Source organism: Hevea brasiliensis, chromosome 1 (genome assembly GCF_030052815.1).
Source record: "Hevea brasiliensis isolate MT/VB/25A 57/8 chromosome 1, ASM3005281v1, whole genome shotgun sequence".
Lineage (NCBI taxonomy): Eukaryota > Viridiplantae > Streptophyta > Magnoliopsida > Malpighiales > Euphorbiaceae > Hevea > Hevea brasiliensis.
The window spans coordinates 5,670,271-5,695,906 of NC_079493.1; the positions used below are offsets into that span (position 1 = coordinate 5,670,271).

The window sequence follows — 25,636 nt, forward strand, 5'->3', positions numbered from 1 at the left end:
AGCTATCTAAAGCTAATGCACCCTGTGGAGTGAAATGCAACAACGTCAATATTTTCACATCATAACAGCAAAAAGATAATCTGGAGCACTCACACACCCGATAAGGTCAAACAATACATATATGGGAGCTGATCCCCTATACAGCCCTCTTAATCCAACCTGTGCCAGCGAAGAACTCAAGCCGGACTTTCGCTTAATAAACCAAATCGGGGTCCCAGTAAAGAACTCAAGCCGTGTCTATCCCGAAGGACGGGGTCCCAGTGAAGATCTCAAGCCGTGTCTACCCGTCCTGTCCATAGCCAACACCATATCACACGCACGCCAACTCACGCACACTGCTCCAAATTACCACAACAATATCCATGGCACTTTAACAATTATGAATGCAACATAAAATGTGCCTAGTGTTTAACTACATAAATATATATTTATAAGTGATGCATGGGCATACTTGAATATATAATAATATCAAAATTATAATTAAAATTAATATTTTACTCATAGACTTAACCGCAGTCACTGTGGCAGCTGGGCGGAGGAGGAAGGCTGTCCCGGCTCACCTGACAATTTTATTACAATTATTTAGTACATCTGACTCAATACAAACTAAGAAAAAGACAAAAAATGTCCTAAGTCGTGCCGAAAATTCGGCAGAGTCTCCCCTATACCTAGGACCTACCCAACCTGCAAAAGGGCTTAAAATGCACTTCTATATTCACAAGCCATACACTCACAACTCAATAACATCACACAGCCCCTCCTGGGCCCATCCAAACAGTCATCAGTCACAACATGTAAAATTACAGTTTAGCCCTCATAATTTAACCCTCTTACAAAAACTACCCAAATGAGTTCTAAAAATTTTAAAACTTTTCCCCACAGTCCTTGGCATCATTACTAAGCTAATGCAAAAGGAATTATAATTTTCTGAGCTACCACGAATATTTTATGAATTTTTAATCCAATTCAAGCACTAGAAAATTACAAAAAAGCAAGGTTCGGGTTTACCTATGCCGATTCTGACTCTGGAGACGTGCTCAGGACGTTTGACAATGGTGGGGTAGCCAAAATCTCGATCTAATTCTAAGACTTTTTCGGTAGCCGGTTTATCTGGTCGGAAATTCACAGACTTGGGCAACCGTCAAATTTTCGCGAATTGAAGGTACCTACACGAAGCCTACAACACGAGGGGTTAGTATATAATTTTTATGAAATTTTCTAAGCTCATTTAATGCTCGGAAAATGCTACGAAGTTTCGTGGGACCCACCGAAAAATGGTGTCGAAAAATTTTGAAATTTATATTGCCGCGAAGCTCTCGACGAGTGGAGCACTCTAGTACTCTCGGTTTTCTCGTGGGGTTCACGGTTTGCGAGAAATCTAGCCCAAAAGTCGAAATGGGCTAAAACTTCCCGGACAAAAATTGGGCAAACCGCTTGATGGATTTTGGTGTTCTTGGTGTCTATGGAAAGCTCTCGAGGTGTAGATGGTGTTTGACACAAGACCCGGCCCAATCGGTGGCCGGATCGGCCGGATTTCGGCCGGGAAGGCGAGGCATCGCGCTGCGCATCGCGTGACTTCGCGCGCGTTTTCCCGGCGTTCCAGGCGGCGGCCGGTGATGGGGAAGCACTGGGGCGGCGCGCCGGCGAGGTGGGGAGGCTGGGGCGGTGGCTGGCCGGCGTGGGGAGGAGGGAGGAGAGAGAAAACGGGAGAGAGAGGAAGAGAGACGGGACGCGCGCGGGGAAGAAAGAAAAGGAAGAAAGAGGCCGGTCCGATTCGACCGGTCCGATCTGGCCCAGTTCGATTCGGCCGATTCGATTCAGAATACAAAATTTTAAATTTTTACTCTGCCTTGGGACCGAAAACGAGGCCCAAAAATTTTGAAAAAAATTCTAGAAAACTCAGAAAAATTCGTAGAATCCAAATATATTTTTAGTTTTGCCACGTGGTCTTTAAATTAATTTTTAAAAATCATCAAAGTTTTATATTTTCGGAAAATTGAACCCAATTTCTAAAACCCGAAAAATCTCAAATAATTTCTCAAAATTTAAATAAAATAAAATATTAATATTTACCCACAAAATAATAAATTTAAAAATTAGGGGTGTTACATATAAATTATTTAATTTCATTGATTAATGGTTATTAGGTTCAAACCAAAGTCAAAATTAGACCAAATAACTTGAAAATCAAGTCTAAATTAAAAAATCAATCAAAAATAAAACCGATCGATTTGAACCGAAATGAACTAAAATAGAGCAGTTCGGTTCGATTTGGTTTTTTCATTCATTTCGGTTTGGTTTCTAAAATATGTAATTCGATTTTAGCAATTTAATTCGATTTGGTTTGGTTTGAACCGAACACTTACCCCTACGAATAATGCCTAAAGCCGTTTAACTTTCTATATTTTAATTAATAATTCACATAAAATATATTTTTTAATCATTAATTTATATTTTAAGATTCAATAATTCTATTATTTAAAAATTCAATATATTTCAAATTCTAATTATTTAAAATATAATATATACATAAAAAATATATATTTCATATCTAATTAATTATTTATATAAACGAGTATCCAACATATAAAACTCAAATTCGACCTAAACCTAACTCGGGTATTATTTTTCAAAATTGAACTCATTCCATACCCAATTGTATACTATCTAAACCCATTCCAATAGGGTTTGGTCAGGTACCAGAAATTACCAAACTCGTTGCCATCATACAGGAAAGTAAGACAAAAGCTTGAATAAGAAGAAGAAGAATATTGTGCTTAATAGAGGATTAACTCTACTTTCAACTTCTTCAAGTGCATCATTTAGCTCAGAAAGCAAACCTACTAATTCTGGCACAGAACTGTACCAAAAATATTAGCCAACATATGAAATACCATAGTTGAGGAAAATAGGAAGCATATCTAAAACATGAAATTGGAAGCATTGCATAGAAAAATCTAAAAACTATTAACATATTATGAGCGTATGGGCAAAACACCAGTCTTCCATATGCTAGATAAAGAATTATGGGAAACAACATCTAGCAAAGCCAAACAGCACCACTTATATGTAGACAGAAAAATTAAAAGCCAATCCATTACCAACAAGTCATTGAAAAGATACAATGAACTCTTTCAAGCTTTGGGTTGCAACCAAATATGCCAAACGATATTGACACATAAAATGGGGGATTATATGGATATGATGGATCTCACCAATTAATAAATCCAAAAAACTGAAACCCACACTGATAGTATATTATATTCCATCAAATCCTAAATCCTGCAAATACAGCAGAATAGACACAAACTTAAACAAAAGAAATGCCTTGTAGACCCCCTCCAAAAAAAAAGAAAAAAAAATGTTTCCTACTCTACATATGATGACCTATGCTCTGTCATCTTCGTTGCACTTCTGACAACATGTGTAGTGAGAGGATCCAGGTTTGTGAGTAATGATTCAATTCTCAGCCTCCTGGTTGCAATGGGAAGTTGCAAAGATCCAAATTTATGATTTATCTCCTCTATTTCACTTCAATGGAATTACCATTCTCCAAATATCATGTGAAAAAATGGAAAGAGTATGTGTCCCCTTTCAAGTGAAAGACATTTGAAGAGTAGAGAGAGAAGATTGCGGAGGGATTTTTTTAAAAAATAATGCTGGAAAGCCAATTATTCAACTCATTTCAAAGTAATGAAGAATATTTAAACTTCTGGTCAAGCCAATGTTTGTGTTGTTTTCTTCTTCCTAGTGATTAGATATTTGAAAATTATTCAAATTCATCAATTTAGTTAGATAGTGCTAATATCTATGTGCGCACGCATGCACACATGCATGTGTATAATAAAAAACATGGGCATCACAAAAGCACAAGTGAATGTGTAAATTTAAGTTAAAAAGTTTAACCTCTACACAACATCCATTTGCTCCTCTCTAGATAAATGACCTCAAAAGTTTCCACATTATTCACTTCCTCTTTGACAAATGAATCTTTTGTTTTGCTTTTTCCTTTACCTGAAAGTTCATGCACAATAAAGACACCTTGTCATGATTCCCTTTAGCTATAAAACTTGCAATTGTATTTGTTTCAATAACTACAAAATAAGATCATCAAATTAACAACATAACAAGTTCACCTCGATAAATTCTTCAGCTTTTCCCTTGCATTCTCAAAAGCTCTTCCTCCTCTTTTTTAAGTGCCTTGTCATCACTTAAGCCCTCTTTCCAAATAACATCAACCAGTACATTACAATATTATTATTCCAAAGAAAAATCAAAATTTCCAACTGCTTTAATAAAAAAGGGAGAAACCAAAAGATATAAAAACATGAATATATATATATATATGAAAACATAAATTAGGTGAAAAAAAAAACTACATTCAGCTCTTCTCAAATATATATATATATGAAAACATAAATTAGGTGAAAAAAAAAACTACATTCAGCTCTTCTCAACTATATCTTCTTATTCTACTGTCATTACCATACAATTAATTACAGCCCCTTACTCCTTATTCATAACACAATGGCACTTTGTGCATTCCTCACCTCATAGTCGTGAACACCATAGTACTAGTGCTTTTTCACACACCATGCTTCCTTCTTGTCTTCATCATTTAATTCCTCATCATCATGAATTTCATCATCAATTGCACCAAACTTCTCTTTCAAATAATTTTGCTGCATTCTGACTACACAAAATAAGTAGTATATTCATTGAAAATGTACCAACTATGCAGTCCAGACAATTATAGGAACTAACATAAGCAACAAGCACAATTAGTACTTGATACATTCATATGTAAAAAAATAAATGATCTATTCAACCAAAAAATTTAAGCTTATTTTGTCCTAAAGATGTTTTATGAGGGGCAATTTACCCTAACTATTAAAAAAAGTTGTTTAAGATTAACATTGTTAGAAGTCTCAAACAGTAAAAAACTGCTTACTTTTAAGTCCAACCTAACATGTTGCTCAAGCTATTAATGCAATAAGGGTTACCCTTCAACAATTGAACAACACCCTCCAAATAATGCATGTAAATTGATTTATAAAAAATGCAATAGTACAGAACTCTTTTCAGAAACATTGATTAATACAAAGAACTCAAGCTTATTTTGCTTATGGAGTTCACCCAAAATATTTCAAACTTCAAAAAAAAAAGTGAAAAGATTTCAAATTATTTTACTTACTTTTGGCAGCAAATTGAGTATCATAACCATCATCATCGTTATCATCTTCATTTTCATCCTCCTCCTCCTCATCATCCTGCAAACAATATTACTAACTACTAGCATTAATTGTAAAAAAGAAAAATCTACATCCAGTAGTTGAACTTAATTCCATATTAAGTTGACTAACCATATTAACCAAACAAAAAATGCATAAATGGCAAGTAATCATATGTTGCAGAATGATAATTAAGGGAAAACCAAAACCTCATCATCTAAAACTGGCTCGTCATCACCAATTGATCTCCCATCATCATCGTTTAAATCCAGTGGAATAATATCCCTCGGCTTGTGAACTGCAAGCATCTAGAAAAATGAATATACATAATATGTTTTTTGAACTATAGCTTATGCAGTGCAGTGAGGAGAATCGATATTCAAAAAATGTGTAGAAATTGGGTATCAATACAATTACAGGCAATGAACCTAACATGGGTATATTGAAAAAATTAGCCTACAATAATAAAGATTTCCAGAATTCCACAAAAACAAAAAGAACAAAATCCATGAACTGAGGAGGAATAAAACAAAGACAGACAAAACACATAGGTGTATGCATAAATTATATTGGTATTGAAAGAGAAAAACTCAGTGAAAAAGAGATAGTTACAAGCATCAATTTCATCCTGCATGTATTCCCGGTGAAGATATTCACGACGAGAACTTGGCTTAGAGTCCCTGTTATTCTTCTTTTGATTCCCTCTCTCTTTGCCATTGTTTAACAACCCTCAAGAAACAACAACTGCAATGGGAACCAAAATAAGGAAATTATCAGCTACAAGAATAGAACTAAATTGACAAATGGATTTTTAAATAGATAGGAGAAAGTGAAAACAATGAAAAAGATTTTATACCTTGCAGAATACAAAATAAATAAAAAAATAAACTTCTATTTTCAGTCCAAGTCGTTCCTTGGGATAATGAGTTGTCAAAAAGCTCATTCCGAAAATCATATTCAGATTAGTAGCTAATAAGGTTTAGAGGGTTTTTAGAGATATATTGAATCAAACTAAATTAGTCAAATAATTCTACTGGATTCTATCAATTGGTATCAGAGCTCAGATCTTGGCACCAATGGCAGATGGAACGTGTGGGCAAGAATGGCGAAGAGAAATGGCGGCGCTGATGAAGGTATTGGAAGATCGTATGGAACAGAAGCAAAGTGAGTACCGCAAGCAATCTGAGATGAATATCCAAGAACTCAAAGCGATGCTTACAGGCATTAGCCTCCAAAATAATGAGTTGATTTGCAATAAGAATAATGCTAGAACTTCTCCTTCTCAAACAGGAGAACGTTTCCATGGTGGCCAATCTTGGAGTCATTTTCCAAAATTGGATTTTCCACATTTTAATGATGATGATTTAGAGTCTTGGTTGGCCAAAGTTGAGTATTATTTTTAGGTTGTTAATATACCTAATGAGAATTGACTGAAGATTGCTACAATGTATTTGGAAGGAAAGGCGGTGCAATGGCACCAAGGTTATGTCAAGATTAAGGGAACAGAGGCCTATGGTAGTTGGGCTGAGTATGTATGGTAGTTAGGCTGAGTACGTACAAGGGTTGACGGTACAATCTGGAATTCACTTCTTTGATGATCCCTTGGTTGATCTGAAGAATTTGAAACAGATCGGGAGTTTACAGGAATATCTTGATACATTTGATATTCTATATCCTAAAGCGAGAGTAAGAGAAGATCAAGATTTAAGATTCTTCTTATCTGGGTCAGCTAAGGAATTACAGATGCCAGTCCGCATGTTCAAACAGCGGACTCTTGTGGAAGCATGTTCATTTGCACGTTTGTAATAAATTACTGTAGCAGCATTGCAGAGTAAGTTGAAAATGACATCAAAACCGTCTTTAGCTGCATTTGATTTGTATTCTCAAAAGTATGTGACTAGTAAAGATCAAACTGGTATACTCCCTTTACCTACTGGTCCTAAATTGATGAATCTACAGTTGCCCAATCGATTGCCAAGCAAAGAATTTAATGAGAAGCGTGAGAAAGGATTATGCTTCTGGTGTGACGGAAAATTCACCCCAGGACACAAATGTAAGAAGCATCAAGCTTTTGTAATGCAAGTCATAGTTGATGAAGGAGGGGATGTGGAGGAGGTGTTTGATGATGATGTTGTTAAAGAACTACAGCTATCGTTAAATGCTATTACGGGAATACAGGAGGCACAAATTAACACTATGTGTGTGAAGGGAAAGTATGGCAAGTTACAACTGCATGTACTTATGGACTCTGATAGTACACACAATTTCTTGGGGAAGCATGCTATTAGAAAGGTCCCTTGTGCATTGGAACCTGTTAAGGGGATCTCAGTGCGAGTTGCGAATGGGGAAACTATACAATGCAATGCAAAATGGAAAGAATTCTGTTGGCAAATGTAGGGTAACTAGTTTCCAGCAGATGTGTATGTTTTGCCTCTTGACAGCTAAGATCTGATTCTTGGAACTCAGTGGCTCGCTACTTTATGGGAGATACGTTGGAATTTCAAAACCCTGCAGATGAAGTTTCATTTCAAAGATCGTCTTTGTGTGTTGCAAGGTGAACATTTTAGCATTAGTGGGATGATCAGTTGCCATTAGTGGAGTTTGCTTACAATAACAACCATCATTCCAGTATTAGAATGGCAGCTTATGAGGCACTATATGGCAGAAAATGTAAGTCCTCTCTATATTGGACAAAAATTGGAGAAGCAAGAGTACATGATATAAATCTGGTGCAGTATACTTCAGAGATGATTCCTTTGATCAAGGAACATCTGAAGACAACTTTCAGTAGGCAGAAGAGTTGCATAGATTCAAGGAGGAAAGATGTAGAATTTACAGTGGGTGACTATGTGTTCTTGAAGATTTCTCCTACAAAAGAAGTAATGAGATTTGAGAAGAAAAGCAAGTTGGCACTCCGTTACATAGGACCTTTTGAGGTCACAGACAGAGTGGAAGCAGTTACCTACTAGTTGGAGTTACCATCAAACCTTTCTCATGTCTACCCAGTGTTCATATCTCCATGCTTAGGAAATATATTCCCAATCCTTCTCATGTGTTGCAACCAGACACGGTGGATTTAAATGAGAACTTGACCTTTGAGGAGTAGCCAGTAGTTATAGTAAACTATCAGATGAGATAGCTTCAGTAAAAACAAATCCCTATAGTTAAAGTTCTATGGAGGAATGCACCTGGGAGTCAGAGCCGTATATGTGCAACAAGTACCCATACTTGTTTAGTATGTAACTTAGTGTTATTGTTCTATCTTGTGTAAAATTCGAGGATGAATTTTCTGTAAGGAGGGAAAAATGTAACATCTCAAATTTTTTTAAAATAAAAATTATATTCTAACTTCTAGTATTGTGAGCTTCATATAGGTGTTTTTATTTTAAAGAAATTCCACTAGCGATTAGGACTGCATTTTTTGGCCAGAAACATGGGTTGTGGGACCCACTTCAAAAATGGGTCAATATTATAGTGATTTCCACCATTTTCAAATGCCTCAAATGCATTTCATGTGTCAAAATTGGCATAGGTACATATGAACTCCAAATGCCATGTTTTACCTAAGGTTGAGTTTAGAATAAAATTCATTAAATATTTGTGGGTAGCTAGAAAATCATTATTCCAATTGTATTAGTATAATAGCATTGTTAATGACTGCAGAGCATGATTAAAGAATTTTCAGGGTTAGTTTGGATAGTTTTTGCAAAATGTTAGTTTTAAGCTTAATAGCCAAATAATGTAAATATGTGAGTTTTGGCTGTTGTGGCAAGCCCAGAAGAGGCATTACGATGTTGTTGTATTGTGGGCCTAAGGCCTTTGGATTAGGAAGCGTTGTTTGAGTTGTTTTGTATGTTGGGTAAGTCCTAGGTATAGGAAAAACTCTGTCAGATTTTCGACATAAATTATGGTGTCTTTTAACTCTTCAAATCCTTGTTTTGTGTTAATGCTGATAAATTCATAATATAATTGCCTAGGTGACCAGAGCCAGCTAGCTTTTCCAGGTGGTCATGGATCAAATCATCGATTAAAATTTGGTGTTACAAAAATTTTTCAAAATTTCGGCAGAGTGCCGGCTGTATTTTGAGAAAATAGTTTTTCAAACCTGAAAAGGAAAACACTCCCAATATGTTTTTTCAAATACAACTCCAATAAACTTTATTTCATCTCACAATTCAATCTCAATTATTAAATCAATTCATTTTCAAACCAACCTCATCATAAAAGAAACATTTCATTGATTACAAGACTCAAAAATTAATATTACAAAACTATACAGGTAAATGAAATCTCAAATTTACATTACAATAATTTGCATTTAATTACTTACCAAAATATTTTACAAGAGTTTTTATACAACTGCTCAAATAATTTACATATATATATTTACATGCATATATCAAAACCTATGTACAAGGTGTTACACTCATTTCATATAGGCATTTTAGGGTAGTTTTGCATCCATTATGCCCTTATATTTTTGTATATTTTATGTTTTTAGCTTATTTGTTAACTTTAGATACTTTATATTTGATTTTTGTAATTTTATTGTTTTTGATAGGTTTTTGTGGCAAATCGAAGATCAATGAGTGCATTAGGAAGTGATTTGAAAAAATTTGGAGTTCTTTAAGCAAGAAGAAAGTTGAAGAAATCAAGCCTTGAAAGAGCAAGTTAGCCGAAATTTGTTTGAGACTTTGCTTATGGTATGTCATATAAGCTTAACCTTAAACCTGTTCAAGCTGAAAGTCAAGCATGGCTTAAATCCTACATATTTAAGCTTTTACTCTAAAACTTACCGAGATTTGCTTAAGATCCTACTTAGGGTAAGCGGCAGTGCTTAAGGTGCAGCACAAGTCAAGCTGAAAGTCAAGCATGAGCAGAAAAGTCCATTTTACTCCAAATCTGCAGAGATTTGCTGAGGGTCTGCTTAACCCTAAGCAGACAGTGCAACCACAGGTTAAAATTTGTTAAAGAAGCTGCTTAGGGTAAGCAGTACCCTAAGCAGACTGCCCAAAACGTGAATGACTCTGCTGACTTGGACATTTCTACACCTCATTTCCTACCCACTCCTTGGCTCTTATTCACTTTTAGGGCAACTTTTTGGGACCATATAAATTCATCATTTTCTAGTTTTTTTTTCACAAGAGGAAAGGGGAAGAAACAAAGAAAAGAAAAAAATTATAAATAGAGAGAGGAGGAGGACGCAATTTTTCGGGGGGAGGAGCTGCTGCAACCATCTTTGGGAGCTCCAGAAATCAGAGTTTTGGGTTCTTCTACCTGGGTTTTTCTATTTTTAGTCCTCTTATCATGTTTTTCTTTACTTTTCCATCAATCTTTCTTGTAAATACCAATATGAGTGAGTAAACTCTTTGGATTTCAGAGTTAGGAAAATATGTTTTAAATTAATTTGTGAATTTGGACTGATTATTTTCATATTTTATATAAATATGAGTTTTGATTCCTTCCTTGTGTGCTTGATTTACTTGCCTAATGTTGATACCCATTGGGTATTATATTAATCTTTGATTGAAGGACCGAAAGGTGAAAGTCATTGATAGATAATCAAGGATTGAAACTTAAAATTACCTAGATTTAGAAATAAACTAGGGTTTTAAGAGGAATTAATAATTGGTTACAAAACTTTTAAAGTAATCAAATAACATACGAAAGTAGGTTTGATTATTTTAGAACACACTTTGGTTTGCTTGAAAAAGATATCAAAGGAATTTAGAATCAATCACCTTCAAACTCTATTTTTCCCTAAAAATTGGAATACCTAAGACAAATTCCAATTAATTTATGTATAAACCCCCAACTTTGGAATCACTTTTAACATAATTAGACTTTGATTTAAATTACCCGTTATTAATTTAGTTTAATCACAAACTAGATTTAGAATTTACTTGTTTGCTCTTTACCCATTCCAATTAGATTAATCAATTTACTTTGCTCATTTACATTTACCATTTATTCATCAATCATTAGCCCAAATAATCGCTTCATTCATAGTTTGGTACTCAAACGGTAAATCCTCATGGGAACGATACTTGACTCATCACTCTATTACTTGAGACGACCCGTATACTTGCGGATGTGCCCAACAAGTTTTTGGCGTCATTGCTGGAGAATTTGATTTTTGTTTGATATTGAACGATTGTTTGTTTGGTTAATTTGGGTATTTTATTTTATTTTCTTTTACCATTTTACTTTGAGAATTTGTTTATATTATTTTTCAGGTACTTTATTTTATGAGAAGGACAAAAAGTGAAGAAATCAATTTATTCTTTGATCCAGAAATAGAAAAGACAGCAAGAGCTTTAAGAGCAGAATCTAAGAGGAGAAAAGCTGAATTTAAAGCTTAACAACTACAAGAAAGAGCACAAGAGCAAGAGCAATTACAAGAAGAAATGGCCAAAAACAATAACAACAGCTCTGTGAAGGATCACGCCTATCCTAACATTGGGGATTTCATGCCAAGTATCACAAAGACCAAGAGTAGAAGCTAATAATTTTGAATTGAAGCCTGCACTCTGTCAGATGGTACAACAATCACAATTTGGGGGAAGTCTAAGTGAAAGTCCACATGTGCATCTAGCACACTTTCTTGAGATCAGTGATATGTTGAAGATAAATGGAGTTTCTGATGATGCAATTCGACTCAGATTATTTCCTTTTTCTTTGAAGGACCGAGCTAGAGAGTGGTTACATTCTTTGCCACCGGGTTCTATCACAACATGGGATGAACTTTCTCAAGCATTTTTAGCTCAATATTTTCCACCAAGCAAGACAGCTAAGCTAAGAAATGAGCTGACTTCTTTCAAACCTAGAGATGATGAGAGCTTATATGAAGCATGGGAGAGGTATAAGGATTTGCAAAGGAGATGTCCACATCATGGGATTCCTAAGTGGATGCTTGTTCAACACTTTTATAATGGAGTTTCACCAACTATTAGAAGTACAATTGATGCATCTTCTGGAGGTGATCTTATGGAGAAATCTGAAGATGAAGCTTTTTCTACTCTTGATATATTGCTTATAACAATTACTAGTGGAGTTGTGAGAGGAATGAGATCAAGAAACCAGCTGGTATGTTTGAGCTTGATGCCATGAATATGATTAATGCTAAGTTTGATGCTTTGACAAGGAAAATGGACAAGCTAAGCATGAAAGTAGATTCTTCAGTTGGAGGTTCTAGTAATTCAGTAGAAGTTGGAGCTGTAAATGTCAATTGTGCAGCTGATTTTTCTGCACTTAGTCAAGATTTTTCAAGTGAGCAAGTGGATTATGTGGGGAACTACAATCAAAGACCAGGCGGTAACCCATTTTCTGCAACTTATGATCCAGCATGGAGAAACCACCCAAATTTCTCTTGGGGAGGTAGACAAGGACAACACCAAAATTTTCAGCAACCTTCTGGGTATCAACAACATCAGAATTTTCAGCAGAATAGAGGTCCTCCTCCTGGAATTCCTAAACCTCAAAATGCACCTGCTCCACCACAACCACAACAACCTCTACCACAATAAGCACAACCAGACAAGACAGCTAGATTGGAAGCTATGATTGAGACTCTACTTGTGAGCCATCAAAGTCAACAAGATATGATTTCTCAATTAGCATCTAAAGTAGATCAAATGGCAACACACAATAAGATGTTAGAGAATCAAATAGCTCAACAAGCTAGCTCTTCAAACAATAAAGCATTTGGGAAGCTCCCTAGCCAACTAGAAAATTCAAGGGAGCAAGGCTATTACATTGAGAAGTGGAAAAATATTTGAGAGTGGAGATAAAAAGATTGAAGAGAAAATTGAAGAAGAGAAAAACAGAGAAAGAGATGAAAAAACTGAAGTTGAAGTTAGAATTGAAGCTGAAAAAGGGAGTTCAGTGGAAGAAAAAGGAAGTAAAGATAAAGAGAGTAAAGAGGAAGAACCTAAATATATAACACCTAAAGCCTACATGCCACCTTTACCATTCCCATAAAGGTTCCAGAAAGTAAAGTTGGATAAACAATTTGGGAAGTTTTTGGAGGTATTGAAGTCTTTGCATGTGACTATTCCTTTCACTGATGCCTTAGCACAAATGCCTTCATATGCTAAATTTTTGAAGGAGATTTTGTCTAACAAGAAGAAGTTGGAAGAATTTGAGACCGTAGCTCTCACAGAAGAAAGCAGTGCTATTTTGCAAAATAAGCTTCCACCCAAACTGAAAGATCCTGGTAGTTTTTCCATACCATGTCACATTGGGGATATCAGTATAGATAAGGCTTTATGTGATCTTGGAGCCAGTGTTAGTCTAATGCCATTGTCTATCTATGAGAAAATGAAGATTGGAGAAATGAAGCCTACCACCATTTCACTATAGTTAGCACATAGGTCTATTAAATTTCCAATTGGGGTGATTGAGAATGTTCCTCTGAAAGTTGGAAAATTTTTCATACTGGTAGATTTTGTAGTATTGGAGATGGCAGAGGATATACACATTCCTATTATTCTTGGTAGAACTTTCCTTGCTACTGCTGGAGCTGTGATTGATGTAAAAAATGGAAGGCTTACATTAGAAGTTGGGGAAGAAAAAGTTAAATTTAATTTGTTTCAAGCAATGAAAAAAAGAAAGATGATTCAAATTCATGCTTGAGAATTGATGTGATAGATGAAGTGGTCAGAGAAGTGCTCAAAAAGTAACATCCTGAAGATCCCTTAGAAGCTTGTTTGGTTTACAACATCAAAAAGGGGGATGAGATTGAAGAAGCTACAGAATATGCTAGAATCTTGGAAGGAAATCCACCTTTGCTTATGGCTAGTATTGAGAAGATTGGAGATTTGAAGCAAGATACAACTTCATCATCAATGCTTGAAAAAAGTGAAGCACCGAAGGTTGAGTTGAAACCTCTTCCAACAAATCTCAGGTATGCTTTTCTTGGTCAAAATTCTACATATCCTGTGATTGTTAGTGCTAAACTGAATGATTGTGAAGTTAAAAAATTATTAAGAGTTCTTAGAAAGCATAGAAGGATAATTGGTTATACCATTAATGATATTAAAGGAATACATCCTTCTATGTGCATGCATAGAATTTTGTTGGAAAATAATCATAAAGCCTTTATAGAGTCACAGAGGAGATTGAATCCAAATATGAAAGAGGTTGTGAAAAATGAAATCTTGAAATTGCTTGATGCAGGTATCATTTACCCTGTTTCTGATAGCAATTGGGTAAGTCCAGTTCATGTTGTACCCAAAAAGGGGGGCATCACAGTAGTGAAAAATGAAAATGATGAACTAATACCTACTAGGACTGTAATTGGATGGAGAATGTGTATAGACTATAGGAAGCTAAATAATGCAACTAGAAAGGACCATTTTCCATTACCATTTATAGATCATATGCTTGAGAGATTAGCTCATCATTCTTATTTTTGCTATTTGGATGGCTATTCAGGGTTCTTTCAGATCCCTATTCACCCAGATGATCAGGAAAAAGCCACCTTTACATGTCCCTATGGTACCTTTGCATATCGAAGGATGCCATTTGGATTATGTAATGCCCCAGCTACATTTCAAAGATGTATGATGTCCATATTTTCTGACATGATTGAGGATATTATGGAAGTGTTCATGGATGATTTTTCTGTGTATGGTAAATCTTTCGATGAATGCTTATCTAACTTGTCTAAAGTTTTGCAGAAATGTGAAGAGTTTAATTTAATTTTGAATTGGGAAAAATGCCATTCTATGGTATAAGAAGGAATTGTTTTGGGACATCTTGTGTCAAACAGGGGTATTGAGGTGGACAAAGCAAAGGTAGAAATTATTGAGAAAATGCCACCCCCGACATCTGTGAAAGGAGTGAGGAGTTTCCTGGGGCATGCTAGATTTTACAGGAGATTCATCAAGAATTTTTCTAAGATTTCTAAACCTCTTACCAATTTATTGAGTAAAGATGTGGAATTTCATTTTGATACTGATTGTATGAATGCTTTTTGCAGGATAAATGAAGCTTTGATATCTGCCTCTATTATGCAGACACCCGATTGGTCATTAATTTTTTAGTTGATGTGCGATGCTAGTGATTATGCCATTAGGGCTGTTTTGGGACAAAGGAAAGTTAAGAAGGTGTATGCAATATATTATGCAAGTAGGACCTTAGATGATGCTCAAATAAATTACTCTACTATAGAGAAAGAGTTTTTGGCAGTGGTATTCACAGTAGATAAATTCAGGTCCTATCTTGTGGGGTCTAAGGTAATAGTGTACACAGATCATGCAGCTATCAAGTATCTCCTTCAGAAAAAAGAGGCCAAACCTAGGTTGATAAGGTGGGTACTACTCCTTCAAGAGTTTGACTTGGAAATTAAGGACAAGAAAGGAGTAGAAAATGTAGTAGCAGATCATTTGTCTAGATTGAGGCAAGAACAAGGAGATAATTTGGGGAAAGAGCTTCCAATAGATGATTATTTTCCTGATGAGCAGCTGTTGGTAATCATGAGTGCAAAAATCCCTTGGTATGCAGATTTCGTGAACTATTTGGTGTGTGGAATCCTTCCACCTGATCTGACATGGCAGCAAAAGAAGAAATTTCTTTTTGATGTGAGGGATTATGATTGGGAAGAGCCATTTTTGTTTAAGAGATGTGGAGATGGGTTGATTAGAAGATGTTTAGCTGATGAGGAGATAGGGAATGTTATTAGAGATTGCCATTCTTCACTTTATGGGGGTCATATGAGTGTTACAAAGACTGCAGAAAAAGTTCTTCAAGCAGGGTTCTTTTGGCCACATATGTTTAGAGATGTGAGAAAGTTTGTAAATGCATGTGATAGGTGTCAAAGGATGGGTAATATCTCAAAAAGAGATGAAATGCCCCTCCAAAACATATTGGAAGTGGAACTATTTGATGTGTGGGGCATTGATTTTATGGGACCCTTTCCATCATCCTTTGGACACAAGTACATTTTAGTTGGGGTAGATTATGTGAGCAAATGGGTTGAAGCTATACCATCTCCAACTAATGATGTTAGAGTTGTGATCAAATTCCTTAAGAAGTTCATTTTTACAAGATTTGGAACTCCACGTGCCATTATAAGTGATGGAGGTTCTCATTTTTGCAACCATCAATTTGAGAGATTATTACAAAAATATGGAGTAAAGCACAAGGTTGCAACACCCTACCATCCACAAACTAGTGGTCAAGTGGAGATCTCAAATAGAGAGTTGAAAAGAATTCTTGAGAAAACAGTGAATAGTTCAAGGAAAGATTGATCACTAAAGTTAGATGATACTCTTTGGGCCTATAGGACAGCTTTTAAAACTCCCATTGGCACCACCCCTTTTAGATTGGTTTATGGGAAAGCTTGTCATTTACCTTTGGAGTTGGAGCATAGAGCATATTGGGCTATAAGGACACTGAATTTTGACTTAAAAACTGCAGGAGGAAAAAGAAATTGCAATTAAATGAACTTGAGGAACTTAGATTTGATGCTTATGAAAATGCCAAGCTTTACAAGGAAAGAACTAAGAGATGGCATGATAAGCATATTAGGAGGAAAGAATTTCAAGAAGGGGATATTGTTCTCTTATATAATTCTAGGTTAAGGTTATTTCTCGGAAAATTGAAGTCAAGATGGTCAGGGCCTTACACTGTTACAAAGGTATATCCATATGGAGCTGTGGAGATAGGGAATGAAACCTCAGGTACTTTCAAAGTTAATGGGCAGAGATTAAAGCATTATATTGTTGGAGAGCCCACACAAAAGGTTGTAGAGGTTTCATGACTTAGTTCCCTAACTGGGGGTATTTAGGTGATTTGGAGTGGAAGGTCAAGCTTAAGACCTTAAACAAGCGCTTCTTGGGAGGTAAGCCAAGCGTATCCTTTTATAGTTTATTAATTTTTTATTTCATTTCATTTTTAGTTTTTTACCCTCATAAAACTCAAAAGTGACATTTGTTTATCTTTGGTAGGTCATTCATGAAGATTGGGCAAATTGACACTTGTAGCAAAAAGAAAGAATTGAAAGGGAATAAGTATAAAGCAAATTTCTGCACTTTATCCAGTCCCTGTGAACAGTAACACTTTTAAATTTGTGCTAAACTACTGATATTGAAATCTACTTGATAGAACATGTTTGATTTTGTGTCTTGTGTACATTTTTGTGAAATGCAATTTAAGGGAGGATCAATTTTGATATTTAGGACTGATGTTATCTTTATTGAAGTGCAAAATTAGTATTTGCTGAGTTTTACCTTTTAGTGTATATATAGTTTTTATAGTCTGTTAGAATTTGTATATTTTTATTTGAGTTACTATTTATGTTACTGTTCACGCTACTATTCATGCTGCTTAAGAGGTCAATCTTTATATCTTTTCTGTAATTTTTGAATGCTTGGAATCTGTCTCAAATGTTATGGAAAATGTGCTTTGGGTATAAGCTTAGGAATAAGACCATTTCATTAGGCTTGCAAAGGGTAATCACAATCCATGCCTAATTTGAGCTATTTGCCTTTCAATTCCGTTATGGTTGTATTATGTTTGATAAGTTTATGAGAGATGATGAGCTAAAATTCTTCAATTTTATGGTGTTTATGTGTATTTGAGATTTGTTGAGGGTCGTGATAGCATTCCATAGCATTTGGACTATTTTTGGTAAGTAAAATCACAATTTTTCTCAAAACCTGCCGAAATTTGCTGATGATGTTGCTTACCCTAAGCTGTACCCTATGCAACTCCTGCTTAACCCTAAGCAAATTTCTGCTTAACCATAAGCAACACCAGAATCTTTAGTTCAGCAATTGCCATGTGCTTACCCTAAGCTGTACCCTTTGCAATCATGCTTAACCCCAAGCATTACTCCAAGTTACCAATTGTCTGCCCTAAATTTTAAAAGTCCTAAATTTCTGCCACTTTTATTCCATTCTCACTCCCGATAAATCAGAGCAATCTCATACTCCCTCCACCATCTCTTCCGGCTATTCTTGGAAAGTTAAAGAGATTATTCTTCTTTATTAAATGGCGAGAACCAAGATTTGGTCTACCCACAAACCCAGAAAATCCAAACATTCTGCTAAATTGAAAATGGATACTCCATCTTCACCTTCTGCTAACCCTAACCCATCTTCACCACCGAGTACCCCACCACCACCACAATCGCCTCCACCATCTTCACCACCACTACCCCAAAACCAAACACCCTCCCTCATTCCGCCGACACCCCTCACACCACAAAATGAAGCCGCTATTGAGACACCCATCCTAGCCCCTGCCATAGAAACCCCAATTGAAACACCCATTATCGAAACCCAAATTCAAGAACCGATGCCTGAACCTACGCCAACTCAAGCCAAACCTAAAACCAAAACCAAAATGACTACAGGTAGAACCAAGAAAGCCTCTGTTGCAAAAAGAAAAGGGAACCCCTCTGTTTCTTTGGACTTCGACTCTTCACCTAGGGTTTCCTCCGAACCAGTTAGTAAAAGAACTAGGTCATCATCGTCAATTTCATCACCAGTGGCTCCACTTCCTATATTTCAGTCACCCTTAGCCTCTCCCCAGCCTGCCAGTGCTCCAGCAGCACCTTCAGCATCTATCGATGACATAGAAGAGGTACTTTCTCCATTACCTTGGGCTTTTAAAGACATAGATATGAAAAATGCTTATGAGAGTTTAGCCTCTAAGCCCATTTCAGCAAACAAATATATGGATGAGCAGATTTTAAAAGAATTAGGAATTTATGACTCTGTGTTTGCTTATTTAGATGCTGTCAATTGGACTGAGTTTGCTAGGATTAGGGAACCAGTGTATAAAGATTTGACTTTGGAGTTTTTGAGTTCCCTAAGGTTGAATTTCAAACCTACTGTCCCTGGGCATAGAGATGTAATCTGCTTTAGATGTGCCAGCATTGATAGGGAGTTAGATATGGGTTCTATGAGTGCAATTTTTGGTTTTCAGGATACTGGCTATAAGAGCATTGAGTGGCAACAAACCATCTATGATCCTGTTAAATTCTGGAAAGAAATTGCACCTTATGGAGGTTATTATAGGCAGAGGACAGCAAAGGCCACTAGGATAGTGGATCCTGTGTTAAAATACCTTCATAGATTTATCTCTTACACTGTCTTAGGCAGGGGACACAGTAATAGCATTGTGGGTGCTGGAGATTTATTTTTCTTGTGGTGTATCAAGGAGAGAAAACCAGTTAGCACAGCCCATTTCCTAGCTACTCATTGGCACCAAACTGTCACAAGACACACCACAGGTAGCATAGTTTTTGGAGGTTATATAACTGCCATAGCCAATTCATTTGGCTTTGATGCTAGTTTACATAAGCTACTGCCAGTGTCTGGTGAGTCCTTTTTAGACAGCACAATGTTGCTTCACATGGATCTTTGTGAGAAGAAAGGGCATACTTATATGTTGTTACAGTAGCATGCTGATGCTAGTGGGTCTGCAGCACCAAGTGCTTTTGCACCAACAGAACCTATGGCAGCACCTCAAGCAGCCACTGCCCAGCAATTTTTAGCAGATATTCTGTCCCTCCTAAGATCCTTAGAATCTAAAGTAGCCAGCTTCACTGCCCAACCATCTGCTCCCTCACCTAACACCACAGATATTCTTGTAACTTTGAAGAGCTTAGAAGTTAAAATTGATGTTCTAGGTCAGCAGAAGGTCACACAGCAGAAGAGGCTAGAAAAGAAGCTTAAAAAGAGATTTTCATCTCTTAAAAAGAAGCAAAAGCAGCAGCAATTTCAAATGTTGGAGCTCTACAACAAATTGGCCCAATCTTTCAACAATTTATATCATTGGGGCTAAGATATGCTCCAGCAAATGAAGGACCTCACAGAAAACTTGGAGATTGCCTCTGAAGCTTCAGATCACAATGAAACTACTGTAGAACTTGAAGCAGACCCTGATGCAGTAACAAAGCCTTGACAGCAATAGCAGTAGCAGCAGTTTCTTTAGTTTAACAATACTTTAGGCTTTGTCCAAGATTTAGTTTTGATTTCTGTATTTGTTTCTGTGTTTGTTCCAGACTTTGGTTTCATTTTGTCATTTGTTTGTTAAACTTCAAACTTTGGTAATAGTTGTGATTTATCTTATTTTATGGTTGTGCTGGCACTCACACATTTTCTTTAGATTATTCTCTCTTGCTTTACTATCTTATGTGTTTTTGCAGTTGTGAATCTAGTTATTTTCTGAATACTCCTATTTTACACCTTGGTACACATTATCTTTGCACTTTCTCCTTTATTCAGTTCTAATTTTGTTGATATTAATGAGTGGCACAGTTTACCTTCAGCCAAATCTATTTAATTTTATCATGAGGTACTGGATCACTTGCAGTTCTTTCTATTTTTAACATGTTTCCAGTGCTTAAGATCTCACTTAACCTTATGCAAACCTCGCTTAGCCTTAAGCAACATCTTACGCAACTTTTTAAGCATTGTAAATTCATACATTTGGGATACTTTTTCACATTCTTCTCTCTAAAGCTTCATTGTTAATATCATTTTGAGCTAATTTTGGAATTCTTGGGTTTATATTGATTTAATCCCCAATTGTATATATTTCATTAATTGATTGGTTCTCACAATTTTGCCCATTTTTGCATTCATTTTAGATAATGAAGACAATGTTTCATTTGAGTTTGGGATGAGGGCAAAATTCATGCAAAATTAAAAAAATTTCTTTAAAATTTTCATTCATTCATTTATTGCATTTCATTCATTCATATATAGATAATCCATACACTTATACATATACCACACACATGTCTATACTTATACACATATATTTGCATATAGTTTTCATACAGATTACACTTAGTTTTAATTTGATTTATGCATTCATTTTAGGATCATTCATATCACAAAAATAAATTTTTACCTTATCCTTAGAGGATTGAGAATTACTTTGAAGAGCAATTAAGCTTACTTTTAGAAGGGTTTGATGGATTGAAAGTTTTGGATAGGTGCAAAGTTATTAGATTCTTGCCTTAGTTTATATCTTCTTAGCCAAGGGCCACCCAATCAATTGCATTGACTTTGAGTGCCTAGAGAAAACTCTAGGGTGAGAAGTAGCTAATTGATGTCTCACAAATCCTAGAACAATCTTTCTAAACCTTTCAAGGCGAAATCATAGCATGCATTTGAGAAAGAAATGATCTAGGCATTCTTTGAATTTTAAACCCATATTTTAGCCTTAGCCAACCTTACTTTAAAATTTCCCTTTGAAACCAATTTGAGCCTACATTTATCCCTCTTATTCCTTTGGAACCCACATTAATGCCTAGCCATAAACCCAAACACTTACCTACCCTCCATGAGAATAATTCTTTGAGTGATAGATACACTTAAAAAAAATAATAATTGGGAGAAGTGACTAAAGTAAAAATGCTAGCAAATTCAATTATGGTATGTAAAGTAATTTACTACCCAAGTACACAAAGAAATGAGTTTGGAGGTGAATTGAAAGGAACAATTGTAATTCAAAGTCAGTGTTATTTATGTAGTCCCTACAAAAGCTTCGAAATTATATGCTAGCATTGGTGAATAGTTGTAAAGTTCCTTCTCCCATTTGATTATTAAAAAAAAAAAACATAGAAAAAAAAATTTGTGTCTTGATCTTTTAATAATTTGATTATTCTCATATTTTGTTACTTTTATCCTTTCCTTGTTAACTACATTATCACCCCCTTAGCCCCATTACAACCCTTGAAAGTCCTTTTGATCTTTTGATGGTGTTTTGCTACATTAGTGGAGATTTGAATAGGAGAATTGCCTATGGGATTGGGATATCATTAATCCATTCATTTACTTCCATCATTATTTGAGACACTTTAGTTTATGGATTACTCTATAGTCTATTTAGGCATGATTATTCTTTGTGGTTAATTGGTTTGGGCTTGATGATATGGATAATTAACCCAAGGCTAAGCGGTGATAACTTTGGTAAGGATTGAATTCTTTGTACCTTGAAAGTGGTTATATGGTTTGTTAGTGGCTAAAAGTAAACTTGAGAGTTTGGATAAGTAATTTTTATAAATTTAAGGTAAGGTACCCCAAATTGCATTAATTATTTTTAATTTGCTTGAGGACAAGCAAAGATTTGAGTTTGGGGGAATTTGTTACACTCATTTCATATAGGCATTTTAGGATAGTTTTGCATCCATTTTGCCCTTATATTTTAGTATATTTTGTGTTTTTAACTTTATTTTAGCTTATTTGTTAACTTTAGATACTTTATATTTTATTTTTATAACTTTTGCCCTTATTTTTATGGTAAATCGAAGATCAATGAGTGCATTAGGAAGTGATTTGAAGAAATTTGGAGTTCTTTAAGCAAGAGGAAAGTTGAAGAAATCAAACCTTGAAAGAGCAAGTTAGCCGAAATTTGCTTGAGACTTTGCTTATGATGTTGCTTAGGGTATGTCATATAAGCTTAACCTTAAGCCTGTTCAAGCTGAAAGTCAAGCACGGCTTAAATCCTAAATATTCAAGCTTTTACTCCAAAACCTGCCAAGAATTGCTTAAGATCCTGCTTAGGTTAAGTGGCAGTGCTTAAGGTGTAGCACAAGTCAAGCTGAAAGTCAAGCATGAGCAGAAAAGTCTATTTTACTCCAAGTCTGCCGAGATTTGCTGAGGGTCTACTTAACCCTAAGCAGACAGTACAACCACTTGAAGAAGCTGCTTAGGGTAAGCAGTACCCTAAGCAGACTGCCCAAAACGTAAATGACCCTGCTGACTTGGACATTTCTACATCTCATTTCCTACCCATTCCTTGGCTCTTATTCATTTTTAGGGCAACTTTTTGGGACCTTATAAATTCATCATTTTCTAGTTTCTGCCACAAAAGGAAAGGGGAAGAAACAAAGAAAAGAAAAAAATTATAAATAGAGAGAGGAGGAGGACGCCATTTTTCAGAGGGAGGAGCTACTGCAACCATCTTTGGGAGCTCCAGAAATCAGAGTTTTGGGTTCTTCTACCTGGGTTTTTCTATTTTTAGTCCTCTTATCATGTTTTTCTTTACTTTTTCATCAATCTTTCTTGTAAATACTAACATGAGTGAGTAAACTCTTTAGATTTCAGAGTTGGGAAATATGTTTTAGATTAATTTATGGATTTGGACTGATTATTTCCATATTTTATATAAATATGAGTTTTGATTCCTTCCTTGTGTGCTTGATTTACTTGTCTAATGTTGGTACCCATTGGGTATTGTGTTAATATTTGATTGAAGGACCGAAAAGTGAAAGTCATTGATAGATAATCAAGGATTAGAACTTAAAATTACCTTGATTTAGAAATAAATTAGGATTTTAAGAGAAATTAATGATTGGTTACAAAACTTAATGGGTTTTAAAGTAATCAAATAACATATGAAAGTAGGTTTGGTTATTTTAGAACACACTTTGGTTTGCTTGAAAAAGATATCAAAGGAATTTAGAATCAATCACCTTTAAACTCTATTTTTCCCCTAAAATTGGAATGTCCAAGACAAATCCCAATTAATTTATGCATAAACCCCCAACTCCGGAATCACTTTTAACATAATTAGACTTTAATTTAAATTACCCATTATTAATTTAGTTTAATTGCAAACTAGATTTATAATTTATTTGTTTGCTCTTTATCCATTCCAATTAGATTAATCAATTTACTTTGCTCATTTACATTTACCATTTATTCATCAATCATTAGCCCAAATAATCGCTTCATTCATAGTTTGATACTCAAACGGCAAATCCTCGTGGGAACGATACTTGACTCATCACTCTATCACTTAAGATGACCCGTATACTTGCGAATACGCCCAACACATGGGTATACCTATGATATACCTGGAGCTTATCTGAATGTGTCTTCAAGGAAGCTTACTCAACTACTCTATGCTCTTTTCACCTGCGACAGCATGCAAAGCTATCACTGAGTGGTGAACTCAGTGCTGCACAACTATAACTTAAAACATAGTACAATATACCTTAGAAAAATTATAGCAAATAATTTGGAAATCTGGGTACTCATCAAATTCCAAAAATCAAAATATTCGTTGCCAATAATATAAATCATTTGTATAAAATGACTTTGATCACGAAATTCAATTTATCAAATCACAACTAAATATTTAAGGTAATTCCAATAAAATCAATTATACATAAATCTCATTTGAAATTGAAATTCTTTACTATTCAAAAATCAATCTTTATCTCACTAACTATACAAGACTAATCCGAAAGGGCCATCTCCGGGGTGATTCTAACTCTCTATGGTTGGAGAGGTCAAATCAGATTCTAACGCCCTATGGTCGAGGAGGTCGAATCATCGTGTACAGTACACATCACAATAATGAAACTTCCGAAAGGGCCATGAGAAACTTAGATCTAATCTCTAATAGGAGGAGAATCTAAGCCTGTACATGTACCATGATAATCGAAACAAAGCTAACTCCATTGTCTCCTCAACAAATGAGAGAGACGGGTAATAACCTAGTCAAAATTAATAGTGAGATATAAAATAATATCATAAATCTCTTTGTCCTTTTTGTGAGCATAAATCACAAAAAAATTTGATTCAAAGTCAATTCTAATATCCAATAATTTTTATGCTCATCACAATTCAAAACATAAATTTGTTTTTTTCCATGCAAATTGCCCATCACAATTCAAAATATATTCTATCACAATTTTTCAAAACATAATTTATTCAATCCACAACAATGCTTAATACTTGTTGAAATACCATATCACAAAACTAAATTCATGCATACGATACCAATTTCAATAATCAGTGAAATAAATTCAATACTTGATAAACTTAATACATAGGGGAAATAGAGTCATTTAATTATATGAAATATTCAAAACAAAATCAATTAAAAACTAGTTGTGCACAAATCTCTGATGAGTCACCTCTTGGCCTTGACTCAATGTTCCTTATGCTTCTCAATAGCCTTTTCATGTGACACCCCTTACCCGACTACAGTGTAGCCGAGCAAGTTATGCCACTCAGTGTGCCGAGCACTCTATTTTTATCTTAATTCATTTTTATTCTTCCTTTTGAATATAACTTGTGAAATATAATTTATTTTAAGCCATTTATCGAAATTATTATTTATTTGAGGTTCCGAAAATTTTATAGAAAATCCGGCAGAGTACCAGATAAAAATAGAGAAAACAGTTCTTCGGAACCTGTGAAAAACACTTCCTATGTTCATATTCAATCAATCCCAACTCCAATTATCAACAAAATCTCAGAATAATTTCATCAATTTCATTTATTTCTCATTCATTCATCTCATGGTACTCATATACAATTCACATTTTATATCACATCAAGTTACAGCAATTTCTTAACGATTCCTCTATTTATCATTTCACATCATCATTAGACTCAAATCATAAATAAATTCTCACATGTGATTTA

General features: G+C 35.1%; 1 non-coding gene across 1 annotated transcript; it reads right to left on the reverse strand.

Moving 5' to 3' along the window:
* Window positions 1-12,023: 12,023 nt before the first annotated feature.
* On the reverse strand, window positions 12,024-12,130 carry LOC131169798 (small nucleolar RNA R71). The gene has a single exon (XR_009140709.1). It is a non-coding gene; the product is annotated as a small nucleolar RNA R71 (small nucleolar RNA).
* Between the last annotated feature and the right edge of the window lie 13,506 nt (window positions 12,131-25,636).